This window comes from Diplotaxodon limnothrissa, linkage group LG17 (assembly GCF_057381915.1).
Source record: "Diplotaxodon limnothrissa isolate DT_005_m linkage group LG17, D_limnothrissa_male_GT1.1, whole genome shotgun sequence".
Taxonomy (NCBI): domain Eukaryota; kingdom Metazoa; phylum Chordata; class Actinopteri; order Cichliformes; family Cichlidae; genus Diplotaxodon; species Diplotaxodon limnothrissa.
This window is the reverse complement of record NC_140612.1, coordinates 29,008,546-29,025,728: the sequence shown is the minus strand read 5'-3', so window position 1 is coordinate 29,025,728 and position 17,183 is coordinate 29,008,546. Positions and strand designations below refer to the sequence as shown.

The 17,183-nt window shown below is 38.5% G+C and overlaps 1 long non-coding RNA gene across 1 annotated transcript; it reads right to left on the bottom strand.

The window, feature by feature from the left end:
* Positions 1-3,546: 3,546 nt before the first annotated feature.
* LOC146615202 (uncharacterized) lies at positions 3,547-13,057 on the bottom strand. Its single transcript, XR_014907016.1, has 4 exons — positions 12,876-13,057; positions 11,119-11,151; positions 4,446-4,606; positions 3,547-4,226 (listed from the first exon to the last, which is right to left on the bottom strand). It is a non-coding gene; the product is annotated as an uncharacterized LOC146615202 (long non-coding RNA).
* Between the last annotated feature and the right edge of the window lie 4,126 nt (positions 13,058-17,183).

Here is a 17,183-nt window from a genome sequence, read left to right as displayed (position 1 = left end):
AGAGTGCAGTGGTAGGGGAATTTTTAAACAAACTGTATTGGATTGTATTTGTTTATCTTCTGCCAATTCATGGATAAGAAAGTGTGTCTGCACATATTTGTGCATGAAGTTGACATTATTTTTGCCTCAAATTTGCCTCATTTGTGAAGAAAACCTTAAATACTGTAGCATCATTTATCATATCATCAAGCTTGCAATTCTCTTTTTTTAAATAAAAAGACTTAAATTTGATTTAAAAAGTGTCATATTTAAAATCAATCCTATCTTAACTGGAAAAATCTCAGTGTTTAACATCTTAACAATAATAATTTAAAATTGCATGTTAAGGCGAACGCTAGGTAATTGCAGTCAATAGTATTAAGTGAAGTGACCCAAAGACAATTACTTCAGACTTCATTTAGCTCTGCTTGATATTGGCATGAGCACTCGGTCTCTCTAAGGCAGATCCAGGACACAGTTTCCTTACACATTCACTGGGCCTGTGGCTGAGGGACTGAGGGGCGACTCTGGCTCTGATGTGCTAACAGATGATACCTGAACTCCACTGGAGAGGAATCCAGGCGCTGATGCCCAGTCAGGGCTCAGCAGCACTGGCTGATGGACCACCTCATGGGAACACAAGTAGCTACCCAAGCATGGCAGACAGGAGTGAGAGAGAGCAGCGAGGTAAGGCAGCTCAGCTAGTAAGCACAGACAAGGAGAACAGAAGAGCAGAGTAGCCAGAACAGTCAAGAGGGAGAGGCAGTACTGTAGAGTGAGGGGCGTACATGTAAGACAAGACATGGTTAGTTACCTGTCTGCTCTGCAGTAACACTAGAACCTTAAAGGTAAAAAATGGAAAAGTTAAGAGGCGATGGCACTGTTTGGAGAACATGGCTGATCCAAAAAAGTCTGACAAAGAAATCAAATATAGAAACAAATTTGCTATCAAACTGGTCTAAGAAGACATTACTGACAATGATTTGAACCAAATATTTGACGTTTGGATTCAGTATTCTGTTGCCACTGATTTTCAGTCCAGCCCAGTGTGATGCACTGTAGCATATTCTCCCCTTTTCCCTTCCTTAAGATCTGCACATTGCCCACCATGCCAAGATTTTTAGCTAATACTTTTTTGCTCTTCACTATTTAATACCTGTCAAACTATATAATCGTTCACATCAGCACCAAGTTATGTGCTATGCAAGCAACAAAGTCTCTAAAGATTTAAAGTAAATGAACTTAAAGTTGATTCTTTGCTAAGTTTCTGCCATGTGTAGACACAACAATGGTTCATCTTTTGAGTTAGCTGCTTTCTGGTATACTTGAATGATTCCTTGGAGGCAAAACATGAAGAAATGAGAGGTGGCTCAAGACATGTGGACAGTACTGTATGTGGGAGTAAAACAGACCCTAAAAACAGGCTTATAAAAACTCAAAATATTACTACCTCCCACAGATTAGGGAAAAGGCTTCTTTGGAGAGGAAGAACAGGAGCAAAATTACATCATTTATGAAAATTGTACCAGGTTTGCTAGGTGGACAAGTGTGTTTTTCGATTTATTTTTTTGATTTTGCTCTTTATCATTGTGTGGGTGGAAAACATCTATAATCCACCAAATATTTGAAGCAGAAGTTCAACCATTATGTGTAACTAATAACGTTGGGCACCGTCCCAGCTATGCCACACTAATTTACATTCTTTGGAAAGTTTTGCATCCGGGAAAGACAATTGGCAATGTGTAAGTGGCATCTTAGAACGTAGCATGTTTGGAATTGGGCCTGATCAGGCAACTGTGGAGATTACGGCTGCACTGTGGTGTGGCCTGCAGCTAGGAGAGCAAGTCCTTTGCCAACAAGGCTGAGACAAAGGCATGGCAGGAAGCATTAAGGGGTTTTGAGATAGAAAATCTTGTTGAGTAAATCCTGCTGCAAACGAAAAGTGCTCTCATCCGTTATTGTGTTGCGAGACAGCATTAAAGCAAAGGCCCAGCTTACTCTCGACTAAGCAGCGGTGTAAGTATGGATTATATTTGATAGTGTTTTCTGTTACTGTTACTTTCGGTTGATGAAGCCAAACAAAAAGAAAACAGAATTTCAAAATCATACAAGTCTCAGAAAAAAAGGTAAATAAAAGTGACTCAAGGCATCCAGGTTTGTGGTTTATTTTTTAAGGCATATCTGCAGTGGTAAAGGTTGTACAATTTGAAGGCAGCACAAATGACTCGAGCAACCAGTGCCAAGCCTCAAAGCATTACACTAACTGTAACACATCGCACAGCCCACAACTAACTTTCAATAGAGAAAACAGTAATGTTCTCTGGACGATTTCCAAAAATATTCTGTTGGAAATCAAACAATCTGGGCATGAGCTTGAAGTTAGAAGTGCATAGAAAAACAAAGAAAACCATGGATTAGCATATTAATGTGTCTACCTAGTGAAGAGTCTGAGTGTGTGAGTTCTAGCTTCAAGGTGCTGCTTTCATTCATGAGATTTGGAAACCACAGGAGCAATTCTCCAATGCCCCAATGCTTACTGGTCCAGCAGACTTACCATGTTTTAGGGCAATGGTAAAATATGCATTTGCATTTCATCAGAAGCAATTTGTATCACAACAGAAGAAACCCGTAAATTTAAAAACTTTCCATGTGTATTTTCCTAGTCAAGTTTGAACAAACACAAGGAAGTAAGGAAGTAAGGAGTATCCCAGCCAACATTTATATGTGGGGCCCATATGGTTTGGAAATGGGCTGAAAAATGGGCCCCATATAGGATTGTCCGCGGGTTCCGTAATGGCCCCATATTAAATGCCCATATAGGTGTTATGTTAGGAAAATCTGGGAACTAAATGGGCCCCAACTGGGAAAAGTACACAGAAACCCACCTGGGCCCCATCTTTCAAGTTTTTGTGGGTACCATGTAGGCACCACATAGGCTAAAAAGTGGGTTTTAAGTGGGATTGTCCGCAGGTTCCATAATGGCCCCATTTTATAAGCCCATCTCGGTGTTATATTGGTAAAATCTGGGAACTAAATGTGCCCCAACTGGGCAAAGTACACAGAAACCCACCTGGGCCCCATCTTTCAAGTTTTTTGTGGGTACCATGTGGGCACCACATAGGCTAAAAAGTGGGTTTTAAGTGGGATTGTCCGCGGGTTCCGTAATGGCCCCATTTTATAAGCCCATCTCGGTGTTATATTGGTAAAATCTGGGAACTAAATGGGCCCCAACTAGGCAAAGTACACAGAAACCCACCCGGGCCCCACCTTTCAAGTTGTTTTGTGGGTACCATGTGAGTACCACATAGGCTAAAAAGTGGGTTTTAAGTGGGATTGTCCGCGGGTTCCATAATGGCCCCATTTTGTAAGCCCATCTTGGTGTTATATTGGGATAATCTGGGAACTAAATGGACCCCAACTGGGCAAAGTACAAAGAAACCCACCCAGGCCCCACCTTTCAAGTTGTTTTGTGGGTACCATGTGAGTACCACATAGGCTAAAAAGTGGGTTTTAAGTGGGATTGTCTGCAGGTTCCATAATGGCCCCATTTTATAAGCCCATCTCGGTGTTATATAGGTAAAATCTGGGAACTAAATGGACCCCAACTGGGCAAAGTACACTGAAACCCACCTAGGCCCCATTTTTCAAGTTCTTAGTGGGTACAACATGAGGAAAACATGAGCTAAAAAGTTGGAATGGCATTAGCAGTGGGTTCTGTATTTGCATCTTATTTCTAGTTTGAATTGACTAAGTTCTGGCACTGAGTGGGCCCCATGTAGTAAAACAGTCACAAAATCAATTTTTCAGACGGCTAATACGGGTTCTGTGACACAAAGACACCAAATATATTAAAGCTGACCGCAAACAAAATCTAGTTTGTAAATAAAACCATTTCAAAAATCACGAGGGTACACAAAACAACATTTTTCACATTTATTTTGTCCAACAACTGTGATTTTACGTAACTGTATTCCAAAGTGCGTAAACGTTTAAAAACTAGAAATGTCAAACTACAGCAAAATTCCTTAGATATTTGGAACTGTAGCAACATGGGGAAAAAGTCAGATGGAAAACTCAAAAGCTTATCTTGAATCAGCAGGGTTTGTTTTTTTACAGAGCCGTAAGTCTATTTTGTACCCTTGCAGCCCTCGGTCCTCCTCTGTCTTTAGCTCCACTGAACCACTTGGACAGAGCCTTCTCTGCTTCTTGCAAGTTGACTTTTGATGTTAAATAATTCTTCAGTGCCTCTGCAAATGAAGAAGAAGAAAAACGGGCAAGCCAAAGTAAAGTTAATCTTAGCTTACTTCATTTGGTGATGATTTTCAAAGAACAATGTTTATTTCACTTTATTGCCTCAAAAAATATATACAAATTGCATGATAACCAATCTCAGTTACACTTTCAAACACTTTATTAAAAAAGTTTAGTTTTCTAAAGTTCAAATGTCTCAAGTGAAACTAACTTACCATACACAACATTAAAAAGACGCAAATCTCTGAACTTTTTTCCCCCCATGTCGGCCAAGCATGTTGTACTCCACAGCCAGCTCAGGTGATATGAGGAATTTCATCATCCTTCTTGTGGCATCGTCTACACTTGTTTCCCCTGTATCTGCTACCATGGCAACCTGAGGGGAACATACAAAAAGGACAGATTAGATACTGGCATCTGGTTAGGATGCCTCCCTGGTGAGGTGTTTTGGGCACGTCCCACCAGGAAGAGACCCAGAACACCCAGGACATGCTGGAGGGACTATGTTTTTCGGCTGGCCTGGGAATGCCTTGGGATTCCCCCAGAAGAGCTGGGCCAAGTGCCTGGAGAGAGCGAAGTCTGGGCCTCTCTACTTAGTACCGGATTGGGTCGAGGGGCAGCAGCCTAAGCTTAAGATAATGGACCGGAATGGAGGATAAATGGACACTTTACATATTACTTAATGTTTACTGTGTGGTGATAAAAAAAAAATGGTAGTAAACACAAGCTAAACTAAAAAAATTAATTGCGCTTCCTTAACCCTTTATCCCCAATAATGTTACGCAGGATAACTGGTAGGTCTGGTAGGTTTTTTCCTCTACTGTATACTAGAGATGGCACGATACCACTTTTTTATGTCCGATACCGATACCGATATCATAAATTTGGATATCTGCCGATACCGATATGAATCCGATATAGTGTTTTTTAATCAACAAAACTGTTTTTTAAATATCTTGCTGCATTTTGTATAAGTTCATACTCAAGTTTAAAACAACAACTACACTAAAGCTATTCTGTTATACCTGTATGCAAAAAAAAAATTTCATATTTCAGCAATACTGATCAATCTAATAAACTTAAACCTACACCATCCTCCCTATTCTGGTATTTTAAAGAGTACTTAGCATAAATATTAAGCAACCTAACTAATAGGGTTCCAACTCCCAGCAACAACAAAAATAAATAAATAAAAAATAGGGAACCACCCCTCACGCTCCACCTCATGATGCTTAATCGCCGTAATCAACCTTAATTTGATGCAGTGTGAAAAAAAATGCACAGAAATCAATTATTTTTCAAGAAATATTAAATAGATTCAACATCTTTCTTCAACAGAATTGCAGACTGCACAGATGGTACCTTCCCAAAGGAAAAAGTACTATAGCTTACTAGGGTATATATATTAGACTTAATAGTTACTATATACAATAATGGACTTCTATTCATTTTGCATCAAATTAAAACTTTGGGTGTCAGATAATTATTTATTAAAAGCTAGACATTTTAAATGAGAATAAGAAAGAAAAGTATGTCTTTGTGCCCCCTTTTCCCTGTTAATGCCCTATCGGCCCCCCTGGCTAAACTTTGCTAGATCCGCCCCTGCACAGTTACCAGCCGTCAGCTACATAGAAAAAGATCCTGGAGTAGAAAGTAATATTAAATACATTCTAACAACAGCTGATCAAGCTTAAACGTGCTGCTGTTGTTCAGCCGCTGGTTTCCTCTTTCTGGTGCAAAGTGGGCCAAAAACAAACAAGAGACACGGACTCGCGACAGAAAAGCCGATCAGCTGATCGTTAAGCAGTTTCATGATTGAAGTAGCAGCAAGAAGAGGCAGTCGCTTGTTAAGCTTAACGCAGGAATGCTTTACAAACATTCAGAGATGGACTTACACACTTGCTTTACTTCTCTCGGGATAACTTTGTCGGAGATGAAATGCCGGGTTGCTAGCGAAGCTCCAAATGCTATCCAGACCACCGACAGGTCCCGCATGCCACAGCCACTCTATCACGTGATGCATACTGCTCCGAGTGCTAACGTTCTGAGGTGAGTTACGGCGTGTTGCAAGTTTTGTGAGGTGCTTTCGTGATATTTAATGGATCGGATTACATTTTTTATTTTTCTCCGATATCCGATCCAGTAATTTAGGTCAGTATCGGACCGATACCGATACGTAATATCGGATCGGTCCATCTCTACTGTATACTATATGAATGTAATCAAGGATTAATAACAGAAAGAAAAAAGAAATTGAAATTTTGCCATCTTTACTAAAGGCAATCAAAATGTACATGAATAAAATATTTAAATTAGTCAATTCAAATTAATAACTCTAAAACACTGAACAAAATTAAGTATTTGACCCTGTGGTTTATTTTCGGACATCTCTTTTCTTCTAAAAGTCCAGGCGTGTTGGGCCCCTGGCAGAGCTCAGGTTTGACGAGACAGGTTTGGAAAAACCTGTCGCTGGCGACTTTTTGGGGGCTAAAGGGTTCAAATAAATAGGAATTGGCCAAAATTTGTATAAACTATGAAATAGCAGAACAAAAGTAAAAAAAAAAATCTTTATCTGTTATCAGAATCAAATATTTGATTAGAATAAAAAATTTAACTTTCTGGAAGATTTCTCGTTACATTTGTCATAAAAGTAACAACATCTCAGAAAAGAAATATGATGGCAACAGAAAAATATGATAGCAGTGTGATGTGATGGTCCCTGGCCAGATTTTTACACATATTATAAGCCCTGTGACACAAAAACCACAGAACTCTGACACGCACAGACTGTTTTCCTTCGTGCTAATGAAGAAAAATGCTGGTCTGGTATGTAAAAGGGAATTTATTCTTCCAGGACCTGAAGCTCCGTAATGCAGCCCTCCAACAGCCAAACCTATCTGTTCTCTGATTGTCTTGATGCATGCTCAATCATCCAGGTAAGTAAATCTCCAAAAGTTGATTCTGTTCATCTGGACGTAGCACTTGCAGCATTTTCTCCCACTGAAAATGCTACGTCCAGATGAACAGAATCAGCTTCTGGAGATGTTCTCTGATTGGATTGTTTAATTGGTGATTGACATGAAATTGACCAATCAGCTGAAAGGAAGAAAAATAGGGTCAAAATTTGGATGTGTAAGTATAAATCCACACACAGCCAGGAAAGCCGAGCGCAGAGTTGTTTGTAGCACCAATTCAGCCAGAGTGGAGCCAGATGGATTTTCCATCCATCCACACTGTAAAGTCTATAGACCAGCAAGTGATAAATTAACAGTGTTGTTGGTATTTTCTAAAACAGTTGTATGCAATAGGAATTGCTGTTTATAGTCCTCCTGTATATCTGCATGTTCCCTCCCAATTAAAACCTGTGATAATGGAGATTCAAATTCATGTCATACCTATACCAACAGTTATCAAGTATCCAGATCGACCTTTACTGATGTGCTCTGTCAGTGCGCCCCAGGGCAGCTGTGGCTACAATGTAGCTTGCCATCGCCAGTGTGTGATTGTGTGTGATTGTGTGTGTGAATGGGTGAATGACTGAATGTAGTGTGAAGCGCTTTGGGGTCCTTAGGGACTAGAAAAGCGCTATAAAAATGCAGGCCATTTACCATTTAAAGGAAAATTGTTATTTCCATGTATTTTCCTGTTCTGCCTTCAACTTTGAGGACTTCCCCCCACATTTCTAGTTGTGACAGTGCACCTACAACAAAAAAAATCTGCTGTGATTTACATTTGTTGAAAGAGCAATTTTGTAAAATAGTCTATTTTTGTATGCACAGTTTACAAATCTGTCCTGTACAGCATGGACTGATTGCATGCTAAAAAGTTGTTGCTTAAAAATAAAACAATAAATTTTTAATTAATAACATCAGCAGAAAGCCTTGTTATTAATTAGATGTACAATTTCTATAGAATACGAAACAACTCAGTTCATTTTTGATCATATCAATACCAGCATATTACACAACTAGTGATGGGATTTTCGTCTCTTTTTAGAAAGCCGGCTCTTTCGGCTCCCAACCGGCTCTTCAGGTTGTTTTGTTGCTTTAATTAATTTATTATTAACAACAATATAAAATTATGAACAAAAGGAATTACTAATGTAAAAAAAGAAACGTGGTTTTATTTATATATGTTTATATATAAATATATATGGTGGCCCCTAGAGACAAAGCATGTACAAACTCCAAAACCCATTTCTAGCGTCAACTGAACTTCCAAAACAGAGCTATCTAGATCACTTAATTTACACAATTGAAATCATATGTGTATTTTTTGTGTATTTATACACAAGCACTCATATATATTCATAAAAAATTCCAAAAGCTGTTCATTTACCTGTTACTACCACACACCAAATCCGGTCGTTGGTACTTCCTGGCTTGTGTAGCCACTAGGTAACAAAATCTCAACACTGTGTCTAGCATCCTGGAGCACTTCTGTTGTGTTTTGTACGTGCTTTGGAGTTTGTACGTGCTATGGAGTTTTTACGTGTTTTGGGGTTTGTACGTGCTTTGTCTCTAGCAGCCACCGTAAATATACTTTTATTTATTCTCTCCACATAAAATGTAATAAATAAATCATATAATACAAAAAAAACAACTATTTACATTTCAACTTTTAACTATTTAAATTTTCAGCTTTTTCCTTTTAAACAAATTTAAAGTGAAACAACACAAAACACTGCAAACCACAACACAATTAAATATAAATTATAATATGAAAACAAACAGAAGATGCACATTCTCTGTCATATGGGCCTGCATGAATAAACTTTCTGAATCCTTTATCATCCGCAATTGAAAATAGTTGTGGATGATTACTATACCTTTCTAATGTGACGTTGTTGTCCCTGGCTCTCTTTCTCTCTCTCTCCCTCCTGCTCTGTTACTGTGCTACTGCGTGTGTAACAACCGCCCCTCCCCCCTCTTCCCAGCGCAAAGCACAAGGCTCGCGTGCAGAGTGAAGCGGAAAAAAAGTGCGAGAGAGAGGGTGAGAGAGAGAGAAAAAACACGCTTGTGTCGTTCACTTCAAAGAGCCGTTTCGTTTTGACCAACACATCACTAACAACTAGAGCTGGGCGATATATCGAGTTTTTAAAAAATATCGATATATTTTTATACGAGATATAAGATGTGACAATATCCTTTATATCGATATAGTCTATGTTACGTTATAATTATACTTGCGGAGCCGCAAGTTTGCCTCTCTTTCGTCCACTTTCGTCTTTACGCAACGTTACTCGGCCTCGCCTCTCCTTCACTGAACACAACTCCCCCTCCTCCCCCATCGCTTCACCTGCAGGAAGCGACAAGATGGACACGGCAAATCCGTTAACGAGTTACTGCGCATCGCCCCGTGCGTGGGGCTGGACGGCGTCAACGTGTTAGCTAGCTAACCACGCTAACGAGCTAACCACGCTAACGCCATGCAGCCCAGAGGTGCTGCACGGACTAAAATCCTTTCATTTTCTCAAAAGTTGACAGCGCGCCTTATGTATGAATTCTGGTTGTGCTTGATGGCCGCGCACCGATTTTATGTGGAACACGGCGCTCAGCAATCTGTCAAAAAATGTTTTAGTACGACTTTGGTAAGCTACGGAGCTGCAGCGCTTGATGGATTGTCGGAGCATTACGGCTGAGCCTCGCGGAGTGATACGTACTGTGCTTCAACGTAATATTACCTTACTGTGTATAAGGACCATAAATGGCACCTGTTAAGAGACGTGGTTGCGAAGCGGATTTCAAACTCCAGGTTGTCAGTCACGCAGTACAAGATGGGAACAGAGCAGCTGTGAAATCTGTCCTTGTTATAGTGCTCGTCTTTTAGTTTACATTTTGACTGCACATTTGTGAGCTTTTTGTTATGCACAAAAACAACATTGTTTTCTTTTATTTATGGAGCATTATTATTTAATAAATGCTCATAATTTATTTTTGAGTAAATTTTATGTACATCTGCTCTATGTTAATAAAAGTGCCTGTGTGACATCTGGGACACAGCTTTGACTAAGAACTCTCTTTTTGTTCTTACTTTATGGCTTTAAAAAATATATATATCGAGATATATATCTTATATCGCCATCCAGCTAAAAAATATCGAGATATGAATTTTGGGTCATATCGCCCAGCCCTACTAACAACCATGATGAAAAACGCTCATCTGCTTCCATCACCATCAGCTGATTAACATTGAGCTGCTGCAGTCAACACCATCAAACTAATTTAGTGTTTAATGTTATGTTATTGAATGCTTTTATTTTTAAATCTTTACCAGCGCTTAAAGACTGTAGATGTTCACACCTGGTGTTAGAAAACCGAGCTCACTGCAGTATTTTTTTTTAATAACAGGAAATTTAAATTTTTATTGGTTACCGTGTTTATTACCACTTTTATCAGTAATGTACTTCCTATAAAATATGGATTTGATAAGTTACCGGTTTATTGAAATCAGCTAGTGAACACATCGATCACTTTATTGAACTACACGCCTTACACTCTTGTGAGCTCTGGTTACTAACAGCAGGTGTGAATGTTTGGAGTCCAAAACGCAGATAAAGATTAGAATAACAAGGCAATGTAAAATCAGTTTAATGCAGTTGACAGTAGCAGCTCAGATGGAAATCAGCCAATTGTGAGGAGAGCAGAGGACCAAAACTGTCAGAGTTGTGGGTCAAGTGAAGAGAACACTGTTGGCATTATTGTTAGCATAAAAGATGAAAATTAAATAAATGTTACATTTTAAAATAGATCATTGCCTCCTGTGCCTAAATAAATATATATACTTAATACCAATAAAAAAAAAGGATGCCCCAAAGACCATCACTTTTCAAAAATAATAATAATAATAATAATAATAAGTAATACAAATAATATGAAAGTTACTTACATGTCAAAGATGGTGCTTGTGATCTTGAAGAATCTAAACGTGATAAGGAAATGAAAGAAAGTGCATGAGAAAATACAAACATTTTTGTTTTTTCCCAGGATAATTCAATATAAAAGATTCTCTTACTAATGCACAAAATGAACAGTGTAATTAAAAGTTTGAAAGGCACTGCATGTGTTTATATGATAAACTGACTAATTCAAGCAGCAAACACTAGCAGTGCAAAAATGTATCTAACTAGCTGACAGACTTTAAAGTCACAGGAAGATATATCAAAATGGTGACTTATGCCAGAACAAATGACTTGACAGACATAAATCCTAAATTCCTTTAAGTAAAAAAGGAATTACTTTTTTATAAGTGGTCCCTAGTGGTTTTCAAATTATTACATGGCTTGTTAATTTTTTATTAAATTATTAAGAAGCCAGATGAGTTCAAAACATTTACAAATTACTATAAAGCACTATCCAAACTTCAAATCAAGTGGCAAAATCTCCAAATTAAAAGTACTCGCAAACTATAAAAATTTGATTATACTTAAAAATATGCAAAAACTAATTTAGTGGAATTTTTACCTGCTCAAGAATACATTGAACATGCAATATTTAATTGAAAAGAACAAAATTTGTGTACTTTTAGAAAGGATTATTAAATATTTGGGGATACTAGACATAAAGAGGGTCTCGTACATTTACGGGCATCTAATTTCCTGGATTTAATGGTTTAAAAGTTTAATAGGTCTTTGAAGTTGATAATAAAATTGAGTCCATTATTAGCAAAAAGAATTAAAAAAAAAAAAGAGCAAAAAAATGCTTAATATATAATAATTGTTTTAAACTTAAGCTTTGTAATTGTAGCAGATTTCATTATGTCTGTAATTTTTTATTTAGCCCCACAGTAGTAAAAGCCATAAATGGGAGTTAGATTTATTACTAGTATTTTACACAGCATTCAGCTATAATAACATGTTCTGCATTTTCCTACTTCACCATCTGATCTGAACAGCTGCACTCTCTTAATTAATTAATGACCTAACATTTCTCAGTAACCAATAACTAGATGGAACAGCACAGTATCTAAGAGAGTGATCAGACAGTGTTTGAGCTAAAGACGCTGTGTGTTTCTTTTGGGGGCTTTTTACACACTGATCCACCACCGTTTTCCCATAGTACAATGCATATCTGGTAACATTACTGTATTCAGATCAGAAAACCGTTTCAGCTGCAGGCATCTACTCCTGTAATTTAAACAATCACCTTGCTACACTGCACATGAATATTACGTAACATGGTATGACTAGCTCATGTTCAGACATTTAAGATACTGTTCAGCCATTTTGTTTACTGGGTAGTGCATAATGGCCGAGTTAGCTGAGCAGGAATCCACTAAAGCCAAAAAAATAATATAAATTTTTTAAATTAATTACAAAAACCTTATAGGAAAACCCAAGAAACAGTTGCAGAAGCACAGAAAAAAACTGCCGTGTACGTTATAGTGTGTAAATTCAAAAACTGTATAGAGAGAATGGTGCAATGAAAACAGAATAAGATAAGATGAACTTTATTGAGTAGAATATAGGCAGTAAGAGTTTTTTAATTAACTTTAAATTATGTTTGCCAAAGACAATGCAGCAAATTAACCCAGTTCTACCTGCTAGCTAAAGATGTTATGCTTCTCCCCCTTATACCGTTTAGGACGACTATAGAAAGTTACTAAAATAACCATTGATGAAAACGTATCAAACTTTAAGTATTTACCTTTGTCATAGTTTTCGATTCTTTGGTATCCTTTTGTCCTCCACGTTCTTAAACACCAGGGAGAGAAAAGGCGCAACAGACGAAAGACCGCGAAGACTAGACGCTAGGCGGTGCAATCTGCTCCTCCCTCTTTTTAAACGAGCCAATAGGAGCTGCTCACATTAAAAACAACTTTATTTAAAAAGTCGTTTTATACCTGATACAAAAATTTTAAAAGTCAAACAATGCACAAGTTTAAAAGAACAATTTTATTTTTAAAAGTTTTTTAAGCATAGGGATGGTTAATATGTTTTAAAAAGTAATATATAATATTTATCAAAAAGTGTCACCCAAATCAACATCATAATAAAAATATAATTAATAAAAATATAATAATGATAAGAAGAAGAATAACAGTTTACCTAAAAGCTCTTCTAACATTAGACTGGTTTTGAAAAGTTTCAATAGTGTCAATACACCATAAGGACAAGGGAGTTTCACAGTTGAAGTGTGACTGCTTGAAAGACCCCATTCCCTCTCCTTTCCACTAGTTCAAAGAAAATATATATATTATTTCTGGTTATATAATTTGAGGGCACAAGTTTGAAGAGTAACATTTTAACAGATCGGTAATATACTTCAGGAGCTTTACTGGATCTGATTAACCAAAACTTCCATCTTCCATGTAACTAACTGTCTTTTCTCTAATACAGTAGAGTGTGTCTGATCTACTAAAAATCCTCAACTGCATGTTTGCTCAAGTAAATAGTCTTAATTGTTTGAACAACCAGTAATCCTTAATTTGCAAATGCCAAATCTGGATTTTGTCTGTGTAATTCACTTTTATCTTAGGTTTTTTATTCGTATTTTTTGCTTTTCTTTTTTTCTACTCTTGTGTCCGTTTTAATCACTTATTATTGCTGCTGTGACAAGTGAATTTACCTAAGAAGAATCATGAAGTCCTTATTTTATCTTATCTGAGCCTCACCATGCAGCCTACCATGCAGAGTTCACATTAAGTACATAAAATGAAATCTAAAATTAAAAAGTAACCAGTTTCAAACCAGTTATTTGGAATAGTGTGCAGAGTGTTTTGAGTAACATTGAATGTTCAAAAACACCAAAGTTCCTATAGTCTCACTTGACAGCTGGGTTGTAGTGTCTGATAACACATAACATCTTGAGGTCTCAATGTGGACTTTGAGTACATTTGCTAGCCAAGGCTAAATACTGAGAGGGTCAAAAATGAAGGGTCAAGAACATCTGACTGTACGTAAGGGTAGCAAAAGTGATAGACTGAGGTTGTGCCAAATATGTTAAAGTTAGGGTGATTTCTTAGAGAATGGTACCACATGGGTGCCGTCTGCAGGTTATAAAAGAGAGTTATGTTCATACTTTCTTTTGAGATTATTTTTACAATTTGACTTTCAGAACTCCCTGGGTTGTGCGCAATCTGTGATGGGCTTGTTTGGAATAAATCCTCCTTTATTCAAATAACACTTTCTCAGGCTCTTCACAGAAGAAGAATCCTCACATAAGCATGTGCTACCATTTTGAACCAATGTACACATTTACCATCACTAACCCAACTAGGACCTACATTGGATGCCCACCCATATGGATTTGATGTTAGAAACGCAAGTGGGTCCCATATATACTAAACAATCTTGAGCCCACATAAAATATATGCCCATATTAACTTAACATAACCCATATGGGGCCTACATAGACATGTTTTCAGGGTCTAACTTGCATTTGCCCATGTGTGACCCATATAGTTTAACCAGGTGGGCCCCACCTATGTCATCAGTGCTAAAAAAATATATTGATTACCTAACTTTGCCCCACCTGGGGCCCACATAGACATGTTTCAGGGTCTGACTTGCATTTGCCCATGTGTGACCCATATAGTTTAACCAGGTGGGCCCCACCTATGTCATCAGTGCTAAAAAAATATATTGATTACCTAACTTTGCCCCACCTGGGGCCCACATAGACATGTTTCAGGGTCTGACTTGCATTTGCCCATGTGCGACCCATATAGTTTGACCAGGTGGGGCCCACCTGTGTCATCAGTGCTAAAAAAAAATATATTGATTACCTCACTTTGCCCCACCTGGGGCCCACATAGACATGTTTCAGGGTCTGACTTGCATTTGCCCATGTGCGACCCATATAGTTTGACCAGGTGGGCCCCACCTATGTCATCAGTGCTAAAAAAAAAAATAATGATTACCTCACTTTGCCCCACCTGGGGCCCACATAGACATGTTTTCAGGGTCTGACTTGCATTTGCCCATGTGCGACCCATTTAGTTTGACCAGGTGGGGCCCACCTGTGTCATCGATACTAAAACATATATTGATTACCTAACTTTGCCCCACCTGGGGCACACAACAACATGACTGTGTTTGCCCATGTCTATCCCAGGTGGAAAACCCAAGTGGGTCCTACATGTGTTTCCCATTTTGGACCAAGTTAAGTGTTTCCCATGTTTGACCCAGCTAGGACCTACTAAAAGTGCTCACTTGGGATGGCCCATATGGGTTTAATGTGAAGAACCCAAGTAGGCCCCATACAAAAAGCCCAGTTTGAGCCCATGCCCACATGGTACCCATCCAGCCCGAGCAAAAACCAGGTGGGGCCCATATATACATGTTGGCTGGGATATTCTGGGTGTATCATGTACTACGATTTGTAATGTACTGCAGCCCTGCTATAAAACTACTGCTCATACAGTAAGGGTGGCGGTGTGGGTGGGTGGGCATGGAGACAGAGAAGAATGAGCTGACATTTTGATTAAGTTACCAACAAATTTTATTTGCTGTTTGAAAATGTCTCCTCTGAATTTCCCACTGGACATTTGAGGTTAGACGGGACTGGTTTTCTGTTCCAGCTTCAGCTGTCAGGCATTGATCCTCACCATATTACACATCAGCTGCAGCCACAGTTCACAACAAGACAAGTGTTATAAATTATGAAGCAGCCAACAGATGAAGACTGCATCTCCAGGGCAGATTTGCAATGTACCCAATAACAGGCCTTAGTGTAACGTTTAAGCTGACGTAAAGGGCAATAGCATCCAGAGCATTAGAATGTGATGGCACTGACCTTGAGAAGGCATCAGCTAAAAAGTAATTATTTAAATAGTGGTTTGTTTGTCGGGGGTGTACTAAAGCAATGTCATAATTTGGTTTACACCACATTACCACTGTTCCATGTCACCCAGCTTTGTTAACTAAATAAAATGCCCTTTGAATACAATGCAGAGCTAACTGGATATGTTTATATTTGCTTTCTCTAGACAAACCCTTTACACTTTATTAGGCTCATTAGTAAGCCACTGCAGAAATGGAAAATGGAACTGAGCCCCTGCAAACATGCTAACTCGGTACACTGGGAATTCTCTGTCCTTGAATTGGCAATTTTATTTTGTCATATTTACAAACTGACCATCCAGCAATCACCTTATTTAATGTGAATTACTCTCATTGTTTTCTTCTCCTTGTATACAGACCCTTCTCCATTCATTCCCAGGTGTCCACTCAAATTGAACTAAAGCAAGTAGGACAAGTATGAGATGAATAATCATCTCAACTAAATTGTGCAAAATTCCAGGTGGGAATTGTCTTTGTTGTATATCCGAAGGGGGGATGGGGGATCAGGGCACCAATTTGATTCAGAATCATTTTCTCCACACGCTCATAAAACTGCTTTATTTATTCCAGGCGAGCGACACATGAATAGGAAATCATGTTTTGTAAGCCACGTGAGCAGGGACTTGAAATAAACCAAAGAATAAACCATTCTCGTCTCTTGAGGGTGGATATGTTAACAATCTGATGTATGCACAAGGGGGCATCTCCAGTGGAATATCTTTAGTATGAGTTGCCATATTTCAGATTGAAATGGGTGTTTCTGTGTGAGAATGTGTCAAAGAGATTATTTGTGCGTGTTGTAGTCCTTTACGGGCTGGGGTTGGATTTTTTTCAGTGTGCGTGCCTGCCAGTCAGGAAATGAAACTGTTGCATAGTGCAAAGGGACTCTTCCTGTTTACCCATAATCCTCTGCCAAAGACTTAACCTGATGTGCTGGGTGTCTCTCTTAAAATTCCATAACCGTGGGCTGCCTGCGCCCCTTAAGCTGTGCCCTCTAGTATGAGCCTGAGAGGATGAGAAAGCCCATCTCTTCAATGCTCATTCTAAATCTGACAGTCTCTCTTTGCCTTACAGGGTAAGGAGGGAAATTTTTTTTCCACCCTTCCCAGAGGGAGATGGGTGAGTGCTATGCTCACAGCATATAAGAGGATCACACAGCAATGCTGAGGAG